Here is an 11,076-nt window from a genome sequence, read left to right on the forward strand (position 1 = left end):
CTGTAGTCTTGACCAAGTCTTAAGACTGCACTGTAGCCTTGACCAAGTCTTAAGACTGCACTGTAGCCTTGACCAAGTCTTAAGACTGCACTGTAGCCTTGACCAAGTCTTAAGACTGCACTGTAGCCTTGACCAAGTCTTAAGACTGCACTGTAGCCTTGACCAAGTCTTAAGACTGCACTGTAGTCTTGACCAAGTCTTAAGACTGCACTGTAGCCTTGACCAAGTCTTAAGACTGCACTGTAGTCTTGACCAAGTCTTAAGACTGCACTGTAGCCTTGACCAAGTCTTAAGACTGCACTGTAGCCTTGACCAAGTCTTAAGACTGCACTGTAGCCTTGACCAAGTCTTAAGACTGCACTGTAGTCTTGACCAAGTCTTAAGACTGCACTGTAGCCTTGACCAAGTCTTAAGACTGCACTGTAGTCTTGACCAAGTCTTAAGACTGCACTGTAGCCTTGACCAAGTCTTAAGACTGCACTGTAGTCTTGACCAAGTCTTAAGACTACACTGTAGCCTTGACCAAGTCTTAAGACTGCACTGTAGTCTTGACCAAGTCTTAAGACTACACTGTAGCCTTGACCAAGTCTTAAGACTGCACTGTAGTCTTGACCAAGTCTTAAGACTACACTGTAGTCTTGACCAAGTCTTAAGACTACACTGTAGTCTTGACCAAGTCTTAAGACTACACTGTAGTCTTGACCAAGTCTTAAGACTACACTGTAGTCTTGACCAAGTCTTAAGACTACACTGTAGTCTTGACCAAGTCTTAAGACTACACTGTAGTCTTGACCAAGTCTTTAGACTACACTGTAGTCTTGACCAAGTCTTAAGACTACACTGTAGTCTTGACCAAGTCTTAAGACTACACTGTAGTCTTGACCAAGTCTTAAGACTACACTGTAGTCTTGACCAAGTCTTAAGACTACACTGTAGTCTTGACCAAGTCTTAAGACTACACTGTAGTCTTGACCAAGTCTTAAGACTACACTGTAGTCTTGACCAAGTCTTAAGACTACACTGTAGTCTTGACCAAGTCTTAAGACTACACTGTAGTCTTGACCAAGTCTTTCACAATATTTTTCCTGATATACACGTGTAGTTCCTTATTTCAGATGACCCACTGAAAAAAAAAATCCCCTATCAAATATTCAGTCTAAGCTAGAGAGAAAACTCATTTACCATCATTCATTCAATAGCTATTTTGTGGGAACTGCGCAGACATCACAGTTCTGACGACCCTCTGAACTGCAACATATGTGAGAGCAAAACAGAGAAAATAGCAACGTTGAACCTGTGTTCAACAGCCTGGTTAATCACTCTGTTCATCTGAAAGGTTGGACAGGAACTAGCCAGTGGGCCTGAAACTGTCTGCAGGTATGAAGCATGCATTTGATATACCTTTGGTGAGTTTCGAGAGTTTCCCTATTCTCGCAGCCTGGCCATGGGCCAGCCTGGTCAACCAGGCTGTTGCTGCTGGTCCACATATCCATCACAGGCTGGTTGATCTGGCACTTGATGAAGATACTTGTCCAGGTTCCCCTTGAAGACTTCTACACTTTTTCCAGCAGTGTTTCTGATATCTTCTGGTAAGATGTTGAATAATCTGGGGCCACGAATGTTGATACAATGTTCTCTTATTGTGCCCTGTGCACTCCTGCTTTTAATTGGGTTTATTTTGCACTTCCACTCATACCCCACTCCATAAAGGTGGCAGCAAAGCATTAGCTAAGAACTATAGACCAATAGCTCTGACGTCCCACACCATAAAAATCTTTGAAAGTGTGCTAAGAAGCAGGATTGCAAATCACCTGGATTCCCAAAATCTGCACAATCCAGGGCAACAAGGGTTCAGGGCAGGTCGCTCCTGCCTCTCACAACTACTGGATCACTATGATATGGCCTTGAATGCACTGAAAGAAAATCAGAATGCAGATGTAATATACACAGACTTTGCAAAAGCATTTGACAAATGCGATCATGGCGTAATAGCCCATAAAATACGTGCTAAAGGAATAACTGGGAAAGTGGGGAGATGGATCTTCAACTTCCTAACAAATCGAACACAAAGAGTAGTGGTCAACAGAGTTAAATCGGAGGCTGCCATACTGAAGAGCTCTGTTCCACAAGGCACAGTACTCGCCCCCATCTTATTCCTCATCCTCATATCAGACATAGAGATATACACCACAGCACCGTATCATCCTTTGCGGATGATACTAGGATCTGTATGAGGCTGTCATCTGCTGAGGACGCGGTTAACCTCCAAGAAGATATAAACAAAGTTTTCCAGTGGGCAACGGTAAACAATATGATGTTCAATGAGGACAAATTCCAACTACTCCGTTATGGAAAACTGGAGGAGATAATAACTAGAACAGAGTATACTACAAACTCTTGCCATACAATAGAACGGAAAAATAATGTAAGGGATCTGGGAGTAGTAATGTCTGAGGATCTCACTTTCAAGGATCACAACAGTGCCACGATCACAAGTGCAAAGAAAATGATAGGATGGATAATGAGAACGTTCAAAACGAGAGATGCCAATACAATGATGATCCTTTTCAAATCACTTGTTCTCTCTAGGCTGGAATACTGCTGTACAATAACATCTCCATTCAAAGCAGGTGAAATTGCAGATCTAGAGAGTGTACAGAGATCCTTTACTGCACGTATAAGTTCTGTCAAGCACCTTAACCACTGGGAACGCTTGGAAGCACTTGACTTGTACTCCTTGGAACGCAGGAGGGAGAGATATATCATAATCTACACCTGGAAAATCCTGGAAGGAATGGTCCCAAATCTGCACACAGAAATCACTCCCTACGAAAGTAAAAGACTGGGCAGGCGATGCAAAATGCCCCCAATAAAAAGTAGGGGCGCCATTGGTACACTAAGAGAAAACACCCTAAGTGTCCGGGGCCCAAAACTGTTCAACAGCCTCCCATCAAGCATTAGGGGAATTACCAATAAACTCATGGCTGCCTTCAAGAGAGAGCTGGACAGATACTTAAAGTCAGTGCCGGATCAGCCGGGCTGTGGCTCGTACGTTGGACTGCGTGCGGCCAGCAGTAACAGCCTTGTTGATCAGGCCCTGATCCATCGGGAGGCCTGGTCATGGACCGGGCCGCGGAGGCGCTGATCCCCGGAATAGCCTCCAGGTAACCTCCAGGTATCCAGGTACCTCTCACTCCAGTATGTTGTCATGGCAGTGTACGAAATTGGGACAAGACCCTCAAGTATTTTCCACATATATTATCATATATCTCTGTCCTTCGCTCCGGTGAATACATTTTAAGAACGCTGAGGCGTTCCCAGTAATTTAAATACTTTACTGACACCGTTCGAGTCGTAAATGATCTTTGAATCTGTTCCAGCTGTGATATCTCTCCCGTCCTTAACGGAGCCATCAACACCGAGTAGTACTCATTGCGAGACAGCACAAGATATTTGAAAAGTGTCACCTAGGCATTCACTCGTCCTGAAAGTTCTCATTATCCATCCCCTCATTTTCCTGGTCGTCGCGGCATTTGCCTTATCGTGTTCTGTGAAGGTAAGGTCAGCCTCTCACTACCTATTTCATCTAACCTGGGTATGTGGCATCTTTCTTTCTTGTACAAGAGTGCATTCACGTGTAAACTTGTCTGACCTGTACAACAGTACACTCAGGTGTACTAACAGTCTTACCTGTACAACAGTACACTCAGGTGTACTAACAGTCTTACCTGTACAACAGTACACTCAGGTGTACTAACAGTCTTACCTGTACAACAGTACACTCAGGTGTACTAACAGTCTGACCTGTACAACAGTACACTCAGGTGTACTAACAGTCTGACCTGTACAACAGTACACTCAGGTGTACTAACAGTCTTACCTGTACAACAGTACACTCAGGTGTACTAACAGTCTTACCTGTACAACAGTACACTCAGGTGTACTAACAGTCTTACCTGTACAACAGTACACTCAGGTGTACTAACAGTCCTACCTGTACAACAGTACACTCAGGTGTACTAACAGTCTTACCTGTACAACAGTACACTCAGGTGTACTAACAGTCTTACCTGTACAACAGTACACTCAGGTGTACTAACAGTCTTACCTGTACAACAGTACACTCAGGTGTACTAACAGTCTTACCTGTACAACAGTACACTCAGGTGTACTAACAGTCTTACCTGTACAACAGTACACTCAGGTGTACTAACAGTCTTACCTGTACAACAGTACACTCAGGTGTACTAACAGTCTTACCTGTACAACAGTACACTCAGGTGTACTAACAGTCCTACCTGTACAACAGTACACTCAGGTGTGTCAAGTATCTTACCTGGAATGAGAAAAATTATTATTAATTATTAAAAATTATTATGAAAATTAAAGAAAAGATCAAATTCTCTACGTGAGGAAAAACAAGAAAATCTTATTCAGGAAAAAAGGAAGAAAATTTGTATTGAAACGAAATAATCTGGATTAAGATGAGCGAAAATGAGTGAGCGAAACATTGTACGACTCAGACCGACAAGATATAATGGTTTAATTAATAAAGTTCTGGTTTAAGGAATAAAATTTTGATTTAATTTAAAGTTCTGGTTCAATTAATTTAAAGTTCTGGTTTAATGAACAAGGTATCTATTTAAGGTTCTGGTTTAATGAACACGGTCTCTATTTAAGGTTCTGGTTTAATGAACACGGTCTCTATTTAAGGTTCTGGTTTAATGAACACGGTCTCTATTTAAGGTTCTGGTTTAATGAACACGGTCTCTATTTAAGGTTCTGGTTTAATGAACACGGTCTCTATTTAAGGTTCTGGTTTAATGAACACGGTCTCTATTTAAGGTTCTGGTTTAATGAACACGGTCTCTATTTAAGGTTCTGGTTTAATGAACACGGTATCTATTTCAGGTTCTGGTTTAATGAACACGGTCTCTATTTAAGGTTCTGGTTTAATGAACACGGTATCTATTTCAGGTTCTGGTTTAATGAACACGGTATCTATTTCAGGTTCTGGTTTAATGAACACGGTATCTATTTCAGGTTCTGGTTTAATTAATAAGGTCGCTGTTTAAGGTTATGGTTTAATTAAAGCACTGGTTTAACATCTTTAAATTCCTGTTTTTAACACTATCTGTTTAAAGTTCCATTTAAACGTTTCTGTTTAAAGGTTTGTTTAAGCGACTTTGTTTAAAGATCTTCGTTAGCAACATTAACGGCAAAATATTCACGTTTTTTCCTCTGTTGTAAACTTACCAGTAGTTTACTAGAGATCCTGACACTGTTGTAAACTTACCAGTAGTTTACTAGAGACCCTGACACTGTTGTAAACTTACCAGTAGTTTACTAGAGACCCTGACACTGTTGTAAACTTACCAGTAGTTTACTAGAGACCCTGACACTGTTGTAAACTTACCAGTAGTTTACTAGAGACCCTGACACTGTTGTAAACTTACCAGTAGTTTACTAGAGACCCTGACACTGTTGTAAACTTACCAGTAGTTTACTAGAGACCCTGACACTGTTGTAAACTTACCAGTAGTTTACTAGAGACCCTGACACTGTTGTAAACTTACCAGTAGTTTACTAGAGATCCTGACACTGTTGTAAACTTACCAGTAGTTTACTAGAGACCCTGACACTGTTGTAAACTTACCAGTAGTTTACTAGAGACCCTGACACTGTTGTAAACTTACCAGTAGTTTACTAGAGACCCTGACACTGTTGTAAACTTACCAGTAGTTTACTAGAGACCCTGACACTGTTGTAAACTTACCAGTAGTTTACTAGAGACCCTGACACTGTTGTAAACTTACCAGTAGTTTACTAGAGATCCTGACACTGTTGTAAACTTACCAGTAGTTTACTAGAGACCCTGACACTGTTGTAAACTTACCAGTAGTTTACTAGAGACCCTGACACTGTTGTAAACTTACCAGTAGTTTACTAGAGACCCTGACACTGTTGTAAACTTACCAGTAGTTTACTAGAGACCCTGACACTGTTGTAAACTTACCAGTAGTTTACTAGAGACCCTGACACTGTTGTAAACTTACCAGTAGTTTACTAGAGACCCTGACACTGTTGTAAACTTACCAGCAGTTTACTAGAGACCCTGACACTGTTGTAAACTTACCAGTAGTTTACTAGAGACCCTGACACTGTTGTAAACTTACCAGTAGTTTACTAGAGACCCTGACACTGTTGTAAACTTACCAGCAGTTTACTAGAGACCCTGACACTGTTGTAAACTTACCAGCAGTTTACTAGAGACCCTGACACTGTTGTAAACTTACCAGTAGTTTACTAGAGACCCTGACACTGTTGTAAACTTACCAGTAGTTTACTAGAGACCCTGACACTGTTGTAAACTTACCAGTAGTTTACTAGAGACCCTGACACTGTTGTAAACTTACCAGTAGTTTACTAGAGACCCTGACACTGTTGTAAACTTACCAGTAGTTTACTAGAGACCCTGACACTGTTGTAAACTTACCAGTAGTTTACTAGAGATCCTGACACTGTTGTAAACTTACCAGTAGTTTACTAGAGACCCTGACACTGTTGTAAACTTACCAGTAGTTTACTAGAGACCCTGACACTGTTGTAAACTTACCAGCAGTTTACTAGAGACCCTGACACTGTTGTAAACTTACCAGTAGTTTACTAGAGACCCTGACACTGTTGTAAACTTACCAGTAGTTTACTAGAGACCCTGACACTGTTGTAAACTTACCAGTAGTTTACTAGAGATCCTGACACTGTTGTAAACTTACCAGTAGTTTACTAGAGACCCTGACACTGTTGTAAACTTACCAGTAGTTTACTAGAGACCCTGACACTGTTGTAAACTTACCAGTAGTTTACTAGAGACCCTGACACTGTTGTAAACTTACCAGTAGTTTACTAGAGACCCTGACACTGTTGTAAACTTACCAGTAGTTTACTAGAGATCCTGACACTGTTGTAAACTTACCAGTAGTTTACTAGAGACCCTGACACTGTTGTAAACTTACCAGTAGTTTACTAGAGACCCTGACACTGTTGTAAACTTACCAGTAGTTTACTAGAGACCCTGACACTGTTGTAAACTTACCAGTAGTTTACTAGAGACCCTGACACTGTTGTAAACTTACCAGTAGTTTACTAGAGACCCTGACACTGTTGTAAACTTACCAGTAGTTTACTAGAGACCCTGACACTGTTGTAAACTTACCAGTAGTTTACTAGAGACCCTGACACTGTTGTAAACTTACCAGCAGTTTACTAGAGACCCTGACACTGTTGTAAACTTACCAGTAGTTTACTAGAGACCCTGACACTGTTGTAAACTTACCAGTAGTTTACTAGAGACCCTGACACTGTTGTAAACTTACCAGTAGTTTACTAGAGATCCTGACACTGTTGTAAACTTACCAGTAGTTTACTAGAGATCCTGACACTGTTGTAAACTTACCAGTAGTTTACTAGAGATCCTGACACTGTTGTAAACTTACCAGTAGTTTACTAGAGACCCTGACACTGTTGTAAACTTACCAGTAGTTTACTAGAGACCCTGACACTGTTGTAAACTTACCAGTAGTTTACTAGAGACCCTGACACTGTTGTAAACTTACCAGTAGTTTACTAGAGACCCTGACACTGTTGTAAACTTACCAGTAGTTTACTAGAGATCCTGACACTGTTGTAAACTTACCAGTAGTTTACTAGAGACCCTGACACTGTTGTAAACTTACCAGTAGTTTACTAGAGACCCTGACACTGTTGTAAACTTACCAGTAGTTTACTAGAGACCCTGACACTGTTGTAAACTTACCAGTAGTTTACTAGAGACCCTGACACTGTTGTAAACTTACCAGTAGTTTACTAGAGATCCTGACACTGTTGTAAACTTACCAGTAGTTTACTAGAGACCCTGACACTGTTGTAAACTTACCAGTAGTTTACTAGAGACCCTGACACTGTTGTAAACTTACCACTAGTTTACTAGAGACCCTGACACTGTTGTAAACTTACCAGTAGTTTACTAGAGATCCTGACACTGTTGTAAACTTACCAGTAGTTTACTAGAGACCCTGACACTGTTGTAAACTTACCAGTAGTTTACTAGAGACCCTGACACTGTTGTAAACTTACCAGTAGTTTACTAGAGACCCTGACACTGTTGTAAACTTACCAGTAGTTTACTAGAGACCCTGATACTGTTGTAAACTTACCAGTAGTTTACTAGAGACCCTGACACTGTTGTAAACTTACCAGTAGTTTACTAGAGACCCTGACACTGTTGTAAACTTACCAGTAGTTTACTAGAGATCCTGACACTGTTGTAAACTTACCAGTAGTTTACTAGAGACCCTGACACTGTTGTAAACTTACCAGTAGTTTACTAGAGACCCTGACACTGTTGTAAACTTACCACTAGTTTACTAGAGACCCTGACACTGTTGTAAACTTACCAGTAGTTTACTAGAGATCCTGACACTGTTGTAAACTTACCAGTAGTTTACTAGAGACCCTGACACTGTTGTAAACTTACCAGTAGTTTACTAGAGACCCTGACACTGTTGTAAACTTACCAGTAGTTTACTAGAGACCCTGACACTGTTGTAAACTTACCAGACGTTTACTAGTCCTGCTTGACCACAGTGAGAGTCATATTTACTAAGTGGAGTCGGAAGTGAGTGACTAAGATCGTGAAATTTCTTGTTTTCTCAAGTAAGTGCGGTTGCTTGCTTGTTGTGCACTCTTGTACGTGAATCACGCATGTATGAGCACATGAGGAACGCACACACACACACACGCACACACACACGCACACACACACACACACACACACACACACACACACACACACACACACAGTGACTCGACCCCTGCAACCACATATAGGCGGCACACACGCACACACACACACACCAGACGGCTACCTTTAGGAAGTTTTAAGGGGCCAGCGTCCCTTGGCCCGGTCCCAGATCAGACTTACCTTCCTGGTGAATCAAGGTCTGATCAATCTGGCTGTTACTGCTGGCCGCATGCAGTTCAACGTACGAGCCATAGCCCGACTGGTCAGGTAGTGACTTGAGAAACTTGTCCAGTTCCATCTTGTAAGCAGAAGTTTGTTGGTAATTCCTCTTATGCTCAGAGGGAGGACGTTGAAGAGTCGGGGACCTATGACACTCATTTCTTCTCTTAGTGTACTCGTTGTGCCCCTGCTTTTTAGTTGAGGTATTTTGTACCGTCTGCCAAGTCTCTTGTTGTCATTTGGAGTGATTTCGGTGTTCACGCTGAGCTCGGTCCCTCCAGGATTTCCCAGGTGTAAATTATGATGTACCTTTCTCGCCTATATTCCAAGGAATAGAGCTGAAGGGATTTCAAGTGTTGCCAATATTCAGTTTTTTTTTTATTATTATTCGCCGGTATTCTCCCGGCCCGGGTCTTTTCCAAGTAGTGGTCACCCGGCCTTGGCTCCCTATCTGGGGAGTATCTCTATTCAGAGGTTAGAATAAGTACGAGCAGTGAAAGTTCTTTGTACGTCTTCCAGCTGAGCAATCTCACTGCCCTGAAGGTGGCCGTCGGTAACATTAATATTCCAGCCTGGAGAGAACAAGTGACCTGAAGATTGTCATCACTGGCTCAGCATATCTTGTCTTGAAAGTTCTAGTTATCCAACCTATCATTTTCCTTGTGCTAGTAACAACAACATTGTTGTGATCCTTGAATGTGAGATCTTCCTCACACCATCACTTCTAAGTCTCACACACGGAACTTTCCCTCTGTTAAATGATTCAAGTTTGTCCTGTACTTCGTTAAAGTTTTAAGCAGTTTAAACTTGTCCTCACTGAACATCATATTGTTGTCTGAGGTCCAACGCGTCTAAGACTTGATTTATATCCGGCTAAAGTTTCCTAAGGACGTCATTCCTTGATACTGAGGTTATCAACAAAGTTTCCTAAGGACGTCATTCCTTGATACTGAGGTTATCAACAAAGTTTCCTAAGGACGTCATTCCTTGATACTGAGGTTATCAACAAAGTTTCCTAAGGACGTCATTCCTTGATACTGAGGTTATCAACAAAGTTTCCTAAGGACGTCATTCCTTGATACTGAGGTTATCAACAAAGTTTCCTAAGGACGTCATTCCTTGATACTGAGGTTATCAACAAAGGATCTTATGGTACTATGATTTTTATCCTTGTTTATGTCAGATCTAGAGATGAGAAAAAGCTTTTTTTAACTGCATAGGCCAGACGAGCCTGGCCCATGGCCGGGCTCAGAGAGTAGGGAAGCTCTCGAAACTCTTCAAAGGTATATCAAAGGTTTTCAAGGACTATAGGATGGCACCTATGACCGAGCTCCTTCTCCATAAAATACTGAAAGTCTGAGATACTGGTATCTAACAGGTTTTTATAATTCTGTAGTTGGGAGCGTGGTGGTGGAGCAGAGTGCAGGGTCATGCTGTCATGGTGGTGGAGCAGAGTGCAGGGTCATGCTGTCATGGTGGTGGAGCAGAGTGCAGGGTCATGCTGTCATGGTGGTGGAGCAGAGTGCAGGGTCATGCTGTCATGGTGGTGGAGCAGAGTGCAGGGTCATGCTGTCATGGTGGTGGAGCAGAGTGCAGGGTCATGCTGTCATGGTGGTGGAGCAGAGTGCAGGGTCATGCTGTCATGGTGGTGGAGCAGAGTGCAGGGTCATGCTGTCATGGCGTCATTAATGTTATCTGGGGAGAAACCTACATCAGAAATTATTGAAATGTTGGCAGTGTTTTGAGTCTGTCATGAAAATCTCATTTGGGAGATCAATCTGAAGACTGACGACTGGGTCACCTAACACAGTCGTACTGTGACTTCAATATAACTCACGACTTCACGGCTCACTTGCAGCGAGTTCAATCCCCACCCGTACCGTAGTTTGACTTCAGAATCTCACTGACTTCCATATTATCATTACTGTAGGCTCCATCTAGTCCAAGTCACTCTACAAGATGTGGTTCTCGCCCGGGATTCTAATTGGGACAAGAATTTTTTGGGATTTCTTTTAATTTCATTTGTCTCTCTTTGCTGTCTCTCTCCTGCACTC

At 41.9% G+C, this 11,076-nt stretch overlaps 1 protein-coding gene across 3 annotated transcripts in view; it reads right to left on the bottom strand.

The window, feature by feature from the left end:
- The window catches only part of LOC128703154 (A disintegrin and metalloproteinase with thrombospondin motifs 9), a 1,205,378-nt gene that overhangs the window by 379,107 nt on the left and 815,195 nt on the right, over positions 1–11,076 (bottom strand). The window lies entirely within an intron of this gene.

Source organism: Cherax quadricarinatus, chromosome 85 (genome assembly GCF_038502225.1).
Source record: "Cherax quadricarinatus isolate ZL_2023a chromosome 85, ASM3850222v1, whole genome shotgun sequence".
NCBI classification, from domain to species: domain Eukaryota; kingdom Metazoa; phylum Arthropoda; class Malacostraca; order Decapoda; family Parastacidae; genus Cherax; species Cherax quadricarinatus.